The following is a 16,298-nucleotide window of genomic DNA, read 5'->3' as shown; positions in this document are numbered from 1 at the left end:
TCTGGGTTGAATGTGAAATGAACTTTCCCCCACAGGCTCATATATTTGAATACTTAGTGCCCAGCTAGTGGCTTTGTTTAGGGAGATTGTGTATCTGTGGGATATGGAACCTGTCTGATGGATGCATTCACTGGAGGTAGACCTTGGAGAGTTATAGCCTATGGTGGTTTGAAGAAAATGACCCCCATAGGCCCATAAGGCGTGGCACTGTTAAGAGTTGAGGCTTTGTCAGAGGAGGTATGTGTGGGGGTGGGCTTTGAGATCTCAGAAGCTCAAGTTAGTCCACCTCTTGCTGCCTGTGGATCAAGATGTAGAAGTTTCAACATCCTGTCTGTCTGCACACCACTATGTTTGTTTCCCACCATGAGAACTAAACCTCTAACATTATAAGAGAGCCCCAATTGAATGTTTTCCCTTAGAAAGAGTTGCCAAGGCCATGGGTCTCTTCACAGCAATTGATACCCTACCTAAGGCATAGCCTGATCCACTTTGGTCCCTTCTGTGCTCTCTGTCTGTGGAGCCTTGTGAACTGTCCTTTTCCTTGCTGTCAGAAGTCGGTCTGCTGCCGTGCCTTCTGCATTGGGACAGACAGAGTTCCTCCATTTGCTGACTGTACTCCCCCAGAACCTCACATTCTGCAATTCAGTAGTTCCATCCCTAGGAAAACTAAGTGGTTTTTCTGCTTTACTGGTCAGAGAGCTGGTGTCAATGAAGGCTTCCACAGGGAGATGACAGGGTCAATTGGGGGAGCTTCCATTGCCATCACCAGCATCTCAACTATCTCAACTCCTCTCCTCCAACGTTAATGAATTAGGGTCCTGAAAGCCAGGGGCTTGTCTCATTCACTAGGAATTCAAGTTTCCTGGCCCTTGGTGATGTACAGCCAAGTTCTCTTTGCCTCTTGTCCTTCAGATATTTCTCAACGTTTCCCTCTGTTATTGACGTCTCATAAGCTAAGTCTTCCTAATGAGGAGTCTTTAAGACATCCTACCACCTTTGGTCCATTTACAGAGCATCTGGTTTAATGGGTTTGGGATGGAGCTGTGTACCAGCATTTTAGAATGAATAGTTCTTGTGTTCAGCTAGCACAGGGAAATGCAGTTAGCAGTAGAAATTTGACACCAATTATCAAATTTCAATTTCATTCATAAATTTTGCAGTAACTCTTCCTTCCCAGCTTTAAACTTGAAAATTTAGAGTGGAAAGAGGTGCATGTTGATGTCTTTCATATAATGTGTAAGTGTAAATAACAAAATATTAAACAAAGACAATAGTTAGCAAGAGAACCAAGGGACACAATTAAGTGCCATGGATTTGGGGGAAGAGGGAGACATTATGCCCAGACTCACATGAAGGCAAAGGTCAAAAGAAGAGCAAGGGATTAAACACAAACACCAGGATGGAAAACTAGACCAGCAGAACAGGGCAAGCAGAATATTCAAATATTCTCCTCGTGGGTTTGGCCACTAAAGGATTCAGTGAGTATAATCCCACCAGCAGTGAGGAGTCCAAGGGTTAATAGACCCCCTTAGGAGCAAGGGGGCCCCTTTGGGCCACAGGGCCTCAACTCCACACCTTCCCAAGGCCAGAGTTCAGAGTTCATTTCCTCTGCCCGAGCCCCTGGGTAGGACGCTGCACTGCCATTGTTTCTTATTTCTGTGGACTTCTGCAAAGGGCTCCAATTAGCTTTCTCTGGCATTTGTGGATTTTCCCTCTTGGCCCCGTTAACATGCAAAGCTGCAGCCAGAGTCCAGCCCTTTCCCCTCTGAGTGAGGCTGCTCAGGGAGAGGTGCAGAACCTGATCTGAAATCCGACCGAGAGAGAGTCGATCCAAGAGTTCGCGCGTACATGGCTGTTGTTTTCCTTGAGCTGTTTGAGCGCGTGGACTTCATTAGCAGGATAATTAGCAGAGCACCTGGCGTCATGCTAAAGCTGTAATTGCTAAATAAAAATCGCTCTCTCAATATTCCTGTTATGTGACATTGCCCTAAATATCTGAGGGTTGCATTCCTTCTCCTAGGTACTAAGTAATTATTGTTATTATTCTGTCAGAATAATTGAAATTTACTATTCACTATAGTTTACCAGATGGACCAACAATAATCATTTTCCAGATCTTACAACCAAATCCACACTTATATAGAAAAATAGGAAATTTCAATTTATAGTTCAATTGGTAAGAGCTTTTCTCACTAAAACTCTTACGGCCTCTGCAGTTAAATTTGCCTAAGGAAAAAAGAAGAAAGATAACGGCTACCTGGAAATCTATCATTTCTCTTTTCTCTTGGATGGTTTCTGGTAACAATTAGCGATTCAATGCTATCATGTAAAGTGATTCCTGAATGACTTATGAAGTAGAGCCTTTCTCACAGGACCCCGTGCTAGGATTTAAAACTCTGTGCTTTGCTTGTTTTTCCCATTTGCAGTTTCACACACGGCTCGTGGACCACGAAGGACGACCTACAGGGTACATGCATGCTGGTGGGGAAGGGCTGGTCGGCTGGAGTTTACCCATGCTCTTCCTTCCCCGTTCCAGCTGCCTTAGAAATGCCACGGTCCGCAGGGAAGGGTGGCCAAGAGCGCACAGTGTGAGGAGGTGAGAATTCCCCGGGGGTTGTTCTAGGATGCGAACCCCTACTCAGGCTAGAAATAGAATACATGGCTCTGAAATTCTTTATTTTTAATTTAAAATGAAATTTACAGATTTTCTCCTTTCTTTTTTACTTCTAATTTGTTTTTGATAATTTTAGATATGAGTGCCATATTTCTATCATTTCTCATGTTTGCACCTCCCTCCAATCCTTCCTGCATCCCCCCTTCCTTTTCAAATTTTTGATCTCTTATATATTTATATTTTTATAAATTATTTATAAATTCAATCTGCTGAGCTTGCTTAGTGTTGCTCAAACATATTTGTCTTTAAGGATGATTGCTGGGGATCGGATAACCTATCAGGGGCCTTGTCCATAGAGAAGACTAATTGCTTCTCTCTGGGCAACTGTTAATGCCTATAGCTGTTCTTCTAGGGGTGGGGCCTTGGGAGTTCCCCCGTCTGTATTAGTATATCAGTGCTGTCATTGTTCAGATCTTATCTACAGGTATATTGAGACCTCATGGCTTCAGCTTCCCTGTTATCTGTAGACAACACTGTCTCTCAGCAGATGTCCTGTCTCTCTGGCTCCTATAGAATCTCCACATCCTCTCCTATGATGGGTCCTGATAGGCGTGGCTGTTGTATTGTGGATGTTTCAGTTGGAACAGGGTGTAACTCTGAAGGTCTAACCAGCCCACTCCCCACCCTGAGGTGCCGAGTAGAACACAAGCTGCTGACTATTGATATGGGAAATGAAAGAAAAATCTAAAGTTCATGCTGTTCATTTGCCTCAGAGCAAAATGAAACCAGTGCAGTGATTGGTTGGCTTAGAAAAGCTGTACCCACATGTGTTGAAAGCACACATGTTTGACTCTGAACCTTGAATCTGGGGCAGACATGAAGACAGGGTGGAAGAACCTAAAACAAAGCCATCATTAAAGGATGGTGCCCATTCCTGAAACTGTCCACGTCCGTTAACTGGAAAGAATGGGTGAGCTATTTGGGGGTTTTCCATTTACTGATAAGTAAAATTTACTGTTGGGGTGCCTCCAACGTGAATGAAAGGTTAAAGGAACCTTAAGGATCACAGAGGAAGGAAGATTTAGGTGGGCACCCAGAACCAAGCACCCTGTACTTGATGGAAAGTAGAAGGAGTTGAAAAGGGGACTTTAAACCATGTGACTCCTGTCTCAGGACTGACCTGGCCTGCCTTAAATCCAGCTATTATTTGATCAAGGAGGTTTTATTGTACATACCTATAAAGTGGGTATCTTAGGGTTTCTGTTGTTGTGAAGAGACCCTATGACCATGGCAACTCTTCTAAAGGAAAACATTTCATTGAGTCTGACTTAGAGTTCAGAGGTTTAGTTCATTATCATCATGGTGGGATGACAGCGGCACACAGGCAGACACGGTGCAGGGAAAGGGGCCAAGAGTTCTACGTCTGGATTGACAGACATAGGGAAGAGAGAGCAGCTGAGCCTGTCTTCAGCAATCGAAATCCCAAAGTCCACTTTCAGTGACACCCTTTCTCCAACGAGGTCACGCCTGTTCCAACAGGACCATACCTTCTAATCCCTGTCAAGTAGTACCACTCCCTAAGGACCAAGCTTCCAAGTATATGGACCTATGGGGGCCATTCATATTCAAGCCGCCATCGTGGGTATATGTAAATGTGAGCATTTGTACATTCTACATTTAAGTTATATGCAATGCAGATTGTCTTTATATTTACCTGAGAAGTCTGTAATGACATCATCCTAGTTTGATACGATGTGTTCCCCCCCCCCCCGTATTTAGCACGAATGTTTGTTCCATGGTTTCTAAATGGCTGCTCTTTGTGCATGCGCTTTATTTCCTCATTGGATGATGAGCTCTTCCAGAGCAAGTGTGGCAGTTGATGCCCACTTTAGGTCATGTGTAAGACTTTTCCTATGAATAAATTATGGAGTGTCTGCTACTAACTCTTAGTTAACGTGAAGTTAATATCGTATATTACACCAGGCTGAGCTGGTCTAGGGATTGAACTGCTGTTCCTTAGTAGAGTTTCATCATACTTACGGTTCTCAAGAACTTTCTTATAAAATGGGATACAGAGTCAGTCTCGATTTAAACATGTATTTGCAGTTTAATGCATATTTTCTCCATGGCAGAAAATTAATGGTAGATGCAAAGGTTCTAAATAGTGGTTTCAAAATTTTTACTTCATAATGAAATTCAGAAATCAAACATTTGCAGTTTAACATAATGGAGGCCTGCACTACATCGACACTGATGATAAACGTACAGAGCAGAAAATAGTCACTGATTTTAAAAAGCATAGCCATTATGGCAACTAATAGCTTGTATAACTCTGATGGCTGTACATCTATCAGGGGGGCAATATCCAGAATATATAAAGAATTAAACTAAATTATAAAAATACCAAAGAGATTATCTAATCAATAAATGGGCAAATGAATTCGATAGAGAGTTGTTAAAAAAAGAAATACAAAATGATCAATAAAAATGTGGGAAAATGTTCACGTAAGGAGAAACACAGGCAAAAACTGATGTAAGATTCCAACTCGCTCCTGCTGGAATGGCTATCACACCAAGAGAGAGAAGAGAAGGAACACTAAACACTGTGAGAACGTGGGAGGAAAAGCTGCCATAGACTGGTGGTGGGGATAGAACCTGGTGCAGACCCTATGGATACACAGCAGAGCTTCCTCAGAATTAACCAACAATAACAGAAAAAGAGAATGACTGTATCCTCCTTGCATGTGCTCCAAAGACTGAAAATCAGACTACAGAGATACTTGGACATCTATGATGACCATGGCCCTATTCACTGTAGCCAAGATCCAGAACCAGCTTAGGCATCCTTCAAAAGCTGGGTGAATAAAGAAATGTGGTACATGTACACAGTGGAGTCTTACATGTACACAGTGCAGCCTTACGTGTACACAGTGGAGCCTTAAGTGTACACAGTGGAGCCTTACGTGTACACAGTGGAGCCTGACATGTACACAGTAGAGCTTTGTTCTGCCATAAAGAAAGTCAAAAGGAGTCTGTCAGAGAATGGAATGGGATCCTTTAGGAAGGAAAAAGGAAGGAGTAGGTGCTGGGGTGAGCACGTGAAACACACATAAACCTGAGGGACATACCATGATGAGATCTGTTATTTTATGGACTAAGATACAGTAAATTAGCTATTACATTCTAGGCTAGACCTCCAGAAAGCACCCAAATACAGTGAAACACTAGGTAGGAAAAGCAAAGCTGTAAGACAAGCTGAGGAATGCTTTAATCATCATTTCTATTTTTCAACCGAAAAATAGAGAAATGAGCTAAGCCACAAGGAGGCTTCTCTCTGAAAACGGGCATCACAGTTAGTCGATGCAGAAGTGGCTGTCCTACACCAACACCACAATCACTTCATCCGTTGGCTGTGCCTCCTTTGGGGTCAAGTCTTTGGCTCCGTGTTCCACTGCGTGGGCTTCACCTGTCCGGTGTGAATCCACCCAGCAAAACCTTGGAGAGCTCTATGGATTTGCTGTAAAGGTGTGCTTTAGATTTGGTCGGCCTTGGGTGGACAGCTGTGATTAGAACTCAGTGACATGGTGACATGTACTGCTAGGAAAGGCTGACCTTAGTCCAGGGAGCCACTTATCTAGCAGGAAGGAAACCTACTTGGTGGAGGAAAAGTGTGTAATATATACCAAGACGTCAAAGAGTGGTCTCTGCCACCATCAGCAAACAGGGGAAGAAACGAAGACAGAAATCAGAAATTCATTTCAGCGTGATTGTTCACAGAAGGATTTTGAGGAAGTCTGTGTCGGTTTTATAGCACTCCATAAATTTATTTGTAGTTTATTACAAACTCTTTCTTTAAATGTAAATCTTGTAAGAAATTGGTCAGGAGATTTGCAGAGGACAAATTATGACAGAAATTGTAAAAAATAGAAGTGATGTCATCTTCCCGCCTTGCTAATGTAGAAGAATTGCATTAGGGTAGGCGGTGTTGGTGAGTTAAGAGCTTTGTCTGCTTCCCTGGAATGTGTAATGTGCCTGGCGAGTTACTCCTAAGAAGATACTGTGAGCTGTGAGGCAGTCTGCCTTTTAGTTTTCTGGGTTTTTTTTTTAACAAGAAATTCATTTGAGCCCGAAAAGTAAAAATTTCCATTATAAGCATCTGAATTTTAATTTAGTGTAACACATAGCATGGTTGAAAATGAAGATAATATTTAAATCCTGCTGTCCAGTGATCAGCAATAAGGTATGCTTGTATGCTCATAACTATATATATATTATAATTTATAATTTATATATACATATATAACATTATATACACAGACACATATTAGGATCGTCAATCATATTTGATAAAGGAAAGGAAGTTCTTCCAAACTATCTGTTTCTACTCTTTCCCTTTTTATATTGTATTATATTTGGAATTAATCAGAAAGCTACCAACATTTGCTAAAGACAAAGACACAACACACACATTCATATACACATGCTCATACACAAACACACATACAGTTCCTTATGAGTCAGTTGTCTCCCTTAAGAAGTGCTGTCAACTGGTTTAAAAGACAAATCACCCTTTGTAGACACATTTTGTATAAGGTAAATCTCTGAACTCATTTTAAGGTGCATTTTCAATGAAGTGTTTGCTATTAAAAGTGCTCTGTTGTTTCTAATGATGCTTTACCTTTGCCCCTCTATAGGTTGGGCTTATGTCATGTGGGAACAAGAAAGATCAGAAACCACGGTGTGACCTTGGCTTATGAGCGCTTTATGGTTCTCTGCACTCTGCAGTTCTTCTAAGAACCAGATGACTCCATCAGACTTGGACCCAGCAGGTGGGACAATGGTCAGCAGAAATGACTTTACTCCAGCTCCCCCTCCCTCCAGCTGAGTCATGTTCTTTATTCTTTGCCATTGTACTCAGTTCAGCACCTGCCCTTCCTGTGATATGAGGAGTTAACCAAGCCTGTGGCTCTTACCGAGAAGCAGGCATTGATTAAAATTTTGAGGTTAGCTGTAAGCCTGCTGAGAGAATCTTCATGGGTAAAGCTTTGAGGTCAATTCAAATCGCTGCTTAAACCATTGTCTAAGTCTGGGATTAGGCCCTGTATTTTATAAAGGAAATAGCTATCCTTTCCTTCTTGGAAGCATCAGAATCTGCACAGTCTTGGATCCAAGGTGCATGATAGCCTATGCTCCCCAGGAGAAGTTTTAAACTAGGCCACAAAGTTCATTTGAAAGAGATTGACTATTGAAAAGATTGGTTTTTTTTTTTTCTAAGAATCGCTTAGGCGTGGGGAAGTGCTGTGCCTATTCCATTATTCAAATCAGTTGAAGACGAATGCTACTTTATAAATGCTATCGGGTCTTATTCTTATGTTTTATTAGTTTTATTAGTCTGTGTTTACTATATATAATAGTGATTTTTGAACCAAATTCCCTGAGCCTTGGAAGAGGAGATGCAAGCGTCCCATTCGAGGCCGAGCATTCAGCAGCCCTGTGTTCCCATCAGCTCATTGTGAATTAACGTGGTACTGACAACCGCAGATGCTGGAGTTCCAGCGTTGTGCATACTAGGAACTAGGGGAAGCAGAAGTGTCTGTGGACATTTCCAGATAGCTCTCCTAGACTAGTGGGTTTTCATCCAGACTTGACAGATGTCATTATATAGTTTCTTGGGTCAATGTGTCAAAATGTCTGGGTTAGAACTTTGTTTCCAAGGGGATGTTTACAGTGTGCAAAATTCGTGGCATTGCTGTACTGACTCCCTCTTTCCCATCCATCTACTGGACTGGCTCGGATATACAATTGAAAATTAGACTTTATCAGTGCCCTGGCAGCGTCTCGAGGCGAAAACTGTCCCCTTGTCTTCTCCTCTGCTCAGCCTCTTCCATTGCGTCCCTAGCGGTGAGCGGCTCAGCCTATGTGATGTCCCTTACCAGATGGCCCTCTTAATAAGTGCCCTGTTCTGGCCCACCCTCACATCCTTGATCCAAATGTGAAATGCCAGCAAATAAATCAGAGCGTGGCACTCGGCTGAGTTCTCAGGAGATGGAGGGAAGCCCCAGGGAGAGGAAGTGAGAGACAGCTTTTCTGTAACTGTGTGTCTGCTCCTTATTATGGCCAGGAAATAGAAGACATGGGGTGGGGGTTAGAGAGAGAGAGAGTTGGAGAGGGAGAGAATGAGAGAGAGAGAGAGAGAGAGAGAGAGAGAGAGAGAGAGAGAGAGAGAGAGAATAAACTCTCCATATTGTTCTGGCTACCTCTCTCCTAGCATGCAAACATCCCATCTGAAGCATCATACATGATCCTTGCGGGGAGTCCACTGGCTTTAGACTCGGGGTAGACAATGCCATCCACGGATTTCACCACCAGACTAAGAAATGCAACAGAAATGAGTGGGTAATGAGAGCAGAGCAGCCAGGTCTTTAATTGAATTAAAAGCTGGGTGACATCAATGCAGACACCTGTCCAATTACAGACAGGCCAAGGTGTTTACCGTTGCTGTACAAGCCATTCGAAGATGACAGAAATCTTTCCGCCCACAGATTAGCATAATGAAGGAGAACAGATTACAGTGGAGGCTCGCCAAACACCTAGCTTGGCAGCTGGGGGTGGGTGGGGGAGGGAGAGGCATCGGCTGAAGAATGGAAATAGAAGCTCAGGGGCCTCCATCTCTTCTCTAGAATTGCTGCCATCTTGCTTTGGTTTCAGGTTATTTTTGCTGGCAGAGCTTTTGGACTTGCAGACATTTAGTCAAAAAGTTAATCATAAAATTTCAATGTCAAAGCCACCTCCCATGCTCTCCTGTTTCTCGGGGCATTGGCTGGGCTCCTATTAGAGGCATCGCAGCCTGCACAGCTAGTGGCAACCCCACATGAATGTTCTCCAAGGGAGCCAGGCTGCCTCCAATTGCTCATAGTTCTCTTTGCCACCTTTGAAGTTGGGGGAGGGATAGCAAAGGAAAGAAAGATTTGGTGAAATTAATCTAGTGCTGGAGATGCTTATCAAAAGATACAGTGCAGGCAGGGGGTGTTGTTGTTGGTGAACTGGAAGGAAAGTTTCCACTGGCTCAGCGGACCAGAGAGTGTCCACTTTCAGTAAATTATAGTGTGTGCATGTGTGTGAGAGTGAGTGTGTGTATGTGTGTGTGTGTGTGTGTGTTTACATGAGTACAGTGTGTATATGTGCAGGCTACAGGATTATTTTACCTGTTCTTCCTTAGGTACTGTCTCAAGACAGGATATCTAACTGTCCTGAAGTTAGCAAAGTAGGCTCAATTGGCAAGCAAGTAGCCCCAAGCGTTCACTGTCTCCGTCGTTGCCCCAATTCTGGGATTGCAAAGTCTGCCTCCACACCTGATTTGTTTTTGGGGTGGGTCTATTTGGCCTAGTCAGGGGCTTGAACGTGGGCTCTCATGCTTGTGTGCCCACCAACCATATTATCAGCAGGGACACTGTGGACAACAGCAGGAGCGCGACATATCCTCTGCCCTTATTGACCTGGGAGTCATTGGGAGGGGCTTTGACATTGTAGCTTCTCTGTGCACAAGCTCTCCTGGGCGAGCCACATATAGAAGGGCCTTAAATTCCTCCCTACCTGGATTGGTTTCCTTCCCTTCAACAAAGTACCAGCCCTTCCTCGAGAGCTTGGGCTTTGAAGAGACTCTCCATACTTGACTTCAAACTCCCCTGGTGTGGTATGTCAGGACATCTCAATGCCAGGCATTAATGCACAATGCATTATCGCTTAGAGTGAGAGTCAGGGCCCTGCTGGGGCCAGCAATTCAGACCCGCACGCTGATGCCCCTAAGCTTCATGGGACACTCACACTTTTAAGACATCGATAATGCTTGCTTTCTGCTTATTGAATGCTGCTTCAGCTTGCCTTCTTCCATTATCAAGAAAGATTGGCAGGCTTTCTGACATGGTTGGGGCCATTTTCTAATCTCACAGAGTTTTGTGGCTGAAAGGAACTTTGAGAGGTCACTTGCCTAGTGAATGGGACACTCACGTTGAAAAGGATTTCTCAGTGCTCTTCCCCCACAAGGACATCCATCTCAAACCCACTTTGAGTTCACAGTGTTGGCATCTACTCCTTTGCTGTCATAAAGGGTTGGCCTCTTCCTCTACAGATGCATTTTTCTCTCTAGAATTTTTTGTGTAACACTGTCCTACTTATATTACTCAGTGTTTTGTATGAGCTGGGAGGAAAGCCTCCACTGGCTCAGTGAACCAGAAAGTGTCCACTTGTGGTAAACTGTAGTGTGCATGTGTGTGCGTGCGTACGTGTGTGTGTGTGTGTGTGTGTGTGTGTGTGTGTGTGTGTGATACTGAAGCCTCCTGTCCTGCTAGGACCTAACTGTTAAATTGGCAGCCTAGATTCATCCGAGAGAGTGGACTCACTTGAAGAATTGTTTAGATCAGATTAGCCTGCAGGCATGTCTGTGGAGGGTTGCTTTGAGTGTTAATGGATGTTAGGTAGCCACACTCATTGTAGGCAGTATAATTTTTAAGCAGGGGGTAATGGGCTAAGTAAGAATGCTTAGAAAAGAGTAAGTTGGCCTGAAAACCAACTAGCAAAGAGCATCCTTTCTGTTCCTATTCTACTTCTTTGGCTGTGGAGTGAGTTTGTTGGAGGTCTATACAGAATAGCAAGCAGGCCTGCCTTCACGGTTTGCCTTGAATTTATCCCTGGATTTCTTTCAATGGTGAACTGTGACCTGGAAGTGCAAACTTAAAAAACTAACCTTTCCATCCCTAACTTTCTTTGGGTCAGAGTGGGCAATCGCTGTATGAAACCAGGACGCCACCCGTCATCTTAGACCCACAGGTCTAGATCACACAAATGCCTCAATGCATGCAGCATGTCTGCAGTCACTGCTTCCGCATGCGTCTGTGTGTGGCTGCCATCACTGCAGTCCTGCTAGCTTCAACATCTCTTGCATCAAAAACATTGTAAAAAGTAGGTCATCTTCTCAGTCCTCTTTGCTAGAGGCCGAAAGAAGAAATAGCAATAGCATAATTTTCTAAGGTAGATTATCACTATGCTTTTCTCTGGAGACAATATAATTAAGTATTTACCTTGACATTCAAAGCAAGACTCGGGAAATCACTTAAGGATCAACAAGCTGTGTTTAATATGGGCTACTTAGTTAGACGTGGAGAGACATTTGTCCTTTGTTGATAGCACAGCGTTTTATAGGCATCAACTTGAATCGATCCAGGGGAGTTCCCCACACTGGAGCAAAGGCAATCAACCACCTGTCCTAGAGAGTAGGCCTGCATTATGGATGGGCAGTCTTCCTTTGTGACTTCATGCTGAACGGTAACCAGACAAGAAGGCAGGAATCACTGAACAGTTAGCCTATGCCCCTTTCTCAAGTTCCTAGTCTATATTTGGGGAAAGTTATCTAGACACTTTGAAAGACACTTTACATCTTGGAGATGCAATGTAATGGGCAATCCCCCTTGGAGCTGAGAAAGAAATTTACTCCAGCCTAGCAAAGGATAGCACATTTTTTAAAAGTGTGATTTAAAAATCATGCAGACTTTCCACCAGGGATCCAAAGTTGGCAAATCCCCCAAATTCAGTTCTCTTCTCCTCTCTGCATTTCCTCCCTGTTCTCCATTTTGTAGCTTCCTTTCTTGATTGTGTATGATTATCTCACCCACTTGGAACAGGAAACATACATGCTTTGATAATGGCCTAAAGAGAGATCTAGTTTGTCTCTGTGGTCCTTTAAGGTCCCCAGTCTTTTCTAGGAAATATAACAAGATTTGGTATACCTTTCTGACAGAGCATAAAGCTGGAGAAAGTATCTTGATGAGACTGACTATCCTTCATTTTTTCTTTAATTAAATAGGCCTCCTGGACACCCTGGAATAGAGTGTGCATCTTCTAAACCCTCATGTTGAGCACTTTAAGAAAACTTTACTGCGGTATGATGAAGTCCTTAAGTAAAGAGGACACTAACTGGAGGAATCTCATGATATTTGTATATTCTGCTTAGCCTTAATTGTCCACTTGACTCAGCTTAGAGTCATCTGAAAGGAAAGCCCTTGTGGAGGAATTGCCCATGTCAGTTTGACCTGTGATCATGTCTGATGGAAACTGTCTTAGCTATCCACTGTGGGTAGCACCATTCCCTAGGCAGAGGTGGAGTGGTGGGCGGTGGTGGTGCTGACTGTATAGGGAAGATAGTTAATCTTGATTCTGCCTTACCCAGTAAGTATCTTGCTTTCTTCTATGGTTTCTGCTTTGAGTTTCTGCTCTGACGGCAGTCAATGATAAAACCTGGAAGTTGAAATAAGTCATTCTCCCCATGACAAGCTTTTAGTCACAGTGTCTGTCGTGGCAACGAGATGGAGCCAGCACAGCGTGCTTACAAAGAGACTCATTGATTGGAAATAAGCTAGGCCTAGCAAAACACTGAAGCTCACTTTGGAATCCAGTTACATGGGGTCCTCCCTGGCAATGTGAAACTTTCCTGAAAAGCCAATAAAATGGTTGAAGTTCCACCAAGGTGCTTCAGTTATGATCTGAGGAGATATAATATCTCAATATATCCTTGTGTAAAGCCGGTCAGTTGCAGTTCCCCATGATAACCATAATTCCTAACAGATATTCCTATGTAGGAGCCACGTGTCATCAACCTCATGATACAACCTCATGTCTTCTCTGAGCCAACATCCCTATGTCTCCACTAAGGATGTCTGTCTGTGAGAGACTGCTTTTGTCACATGCTACATGATTTACATGATGCACAGGTTGCTTCATATCCCAGCATGCCTTGCTCATGTTGCCGACTTAAGTTTCATTCTCTGGGGCCTGACTTGCTTCCTACTGGCCTGGTATTATGCAAATTCCTCCATGGAAGTTACCTACTATGTACAGTCACAGTGAAGTCGCACTTCCCAACAGGAAAGATGAGTCCAGAAAGATTGTAAAGCTAGACATGCCAAGGCATATTTCATGGTGATGCTGTTGTTTTGAGACTAGAATTTGTCTAGTCTCACGATAGAAGTCTTCATGATAGAAGTACTAAGAAATGGGGGGAAATAGAACTTAGGGAGATGGAGAGATGACTCAGTGGGTAAAGAGCTCACCATACAAGTATGAAGACCTGAGTATGAGTTCCCTAGCACTCATATGAATGTCAGGCAGGCACAGCAACCCACCTCTGTGTGATCTCAGTGGCCAGGAGGTAGAATTGGAAACCAAAGGGCGATCCTGGTTAACTAGATTAGTGGATTCAGCAAGCTAGAGTTCAAGTAAGACACCATGTTTCAGTAGATTAGGTTAAAAATGATAGACTAAAATGCCTTACATCAACTTCTGGCTTACACACACACACGCACACACACACACACACACACACACACACAGGTGCTTATACCATGCACATACATGCAAGCATACATAGACTATCATGTACACACCCTATAAGCATGTGAGCACATATGTCTGGAAAGACGGTTCAACGGTTAAGAACATGTACTGATCTTGCCTAGTTCACCTCCCAGAACCCATGTTGTATGTGGCTCACAAGAGCCTACAACTCCATGCTCAAAGGATCAGACCCCTTCATCTGGCCTCCACAGACACCTGAACACATGTGAACATATCCCCATGCAGAAACACATGCAGAAATGAAATTTAAAAGAAACATATATCTTTTAAAAAGATATGGAAATAAAGATACAATTGCATGGTGTGCTTGCATCTTGAGACCCATCCCAAGCACTGCAAAGAAAAAGAAATTGACAATTTTATCTGTGTTACCAGTGGACTGAAACAGATTGAGGGGCTCACTGCCATGGGATACCATATGGGGATGCTCAGCCTGCAGGTGGGATTGCAGGTCCAGGGCACTGGGGCAGTTAGAAGTTTGCAGATTCTGAGGCTCTCTCCATGATGAGGCCTGATAGACTAGCAAGGTCAAAAAAGGGGGAAGGAAGGAGGGAGGAAGGAAAGAAGAAAAGAGAGAGAGAGAGACTTGAAGAGTTAGTTCAGTCAAACAACATGTCCTTAAAAGGACTCTGGGAGTATTTGGACTGAACCAAGGAAAAAGAGAAGCTGTCTGAAGTGAACAGGTCAGGGCGCTCCAATGGTACCAGGGCCATAGAGGGAGCCCATATCCAGTAAGTGCAGGGAATGACTGAAGATGGCTTAAGGGTTGGGATTTCAGAGACAATGATTTGTTTTTGAAAGATTACAGTCTTTTGAAAGCGGAGTCAGGAGCTGAGCTGCAGCCGTAGCATGAGCTAGACTAAAACCATTCTACACTAGCATTCTTTGTGCAGATAGCTGGGTGCTGAGGCCGCTCCATGCCTGAGGTGCTAAATCTTCATAGTAAAGTTTTGAGGTAAATACTGAACTAGCCCAACACACACACCACTCTTGTAGCCTCTTCTTCAAGACAGAGATTATTATCCACATAGATGGGAGAAGATGTAGGCACAGAGGTCTGAACAGCTTTCTCAGGCCCATGCAGTTCACCAGGCTTTGTGCCCAGGCATCTTAACCTGAGCAGCTGTATGGCAGCTTGGTCTATGATATGGATGAATGTGTGATTGTGTTAGCATGGACAGGAGAAGAGGCAACTGCTTGAAAACTATGAGTCATAGATATTGGCATAAGCAAGAGGAAATGAGAGTCCTGGTGGCAGGATTGATGGAAAGAGGGGACGTAGGGGTTGTGCCACAATGTAGTTTCAAAATTCAGAAGACCCCAACCTGTAATTGGTGTATGTGCGTGTGTGTGTGTGTGTGTGTGTGTGTGTGTGTGTGTGGTGTGTATGCACACGTGCATGCACGTACGCATGCATGTGCTCGTTAGCTTGCTTCCTTTGGACACAAACTGAGAATAGGGTGCCATGTGGTTGGGCATTTTCCAATAGATCCATAAGATACCCGTGCAGCCACCAAGATGAACAGGACTGCACTAAGGATCGTGGGCAAGAATGAGATGCGAAAGCAAACTGGTGCGCACTGTCTCTGCTCCTCCCTTCTTTCCGTTCTTTCCAGTCGTTACACTTTCTGTGTGGACGGCAAATACAGAGGCACATCTATTCAGTCTGTGCTTGAGTCAGGCTGAGGAGATAACTCAGCAGTGACACGTGTTTGTGCCTCCCCTGCCGGGGAAGTCGAAGAGGAATTTTGAGACTTCTTGGCCAGGTGGTCCAACCAAACTGGCAAGTTCCAGAAAAGGAGAAACTTTTCCTCTAAAATCAAGGTGAGAACAGCTAAGGAAGATGTCTAATCTTCAGAAGAACACACACATACACATACATGCACAAACATACATGCATATACAGTCATATGCAAACACACATGCAGACATACAAACCACATGCACATGCATGCACACACATGTGCGCGCACACACATGAATGTATAAACACAGATAATAAAGTGTTTGAAGGGTATCATTTCTCACCAGTATCGCTACCTTGAGACAATAATGTATTCTCTGAGTTACTGAAGGCTAAGCCAGTGAGGGTTTATAAAATGTAGGATGACCTTTTGTGAAAGAATGGGAGCAGTCTCTACCATTTGAATCAAAGATTTTCAGCAGGAGAAAACCAGAGGAAAAGCATGCATTGTATGCCTGAGACTTCTTTAACTCACCTAGTAAGACGTTTCTCCTTGATTATGGAGGTCAGTAGAGAAAAGACGTTTTCATGTCT

General features: G+C 43.6%; 1 protein-coding gene across 1 annotated transcript in view; it reads left to right on the top strand.

The window, feature by feature from the left end:
* Ush2a (usherin) overlaps positions 1-16,298 on the top strand; it is a 683,507-nt gene that overhangs the window by 301,711 nt on the left and 365,498 nt on the right.

The sequence above is a fragment of the Myodes glareolus genome, chromosome 5 (assembly GCF_982192425.1).
Source record: "Myodes glareolus chromosome 5, mMyoGla1.1, whole genome shotgun sequence".
Classification (NCBI taxonomy): Eukaryota; Metazoa; Chordata; class Mammalia; order Rodentia; family Cricetidae; genus Myodes; species Myodes glareolus.
The sequence above is the reverse complement of the archived record's forward strand: the minus strand, read 5'-3'. Positions and strand labels throughout refer to the sequence as shown.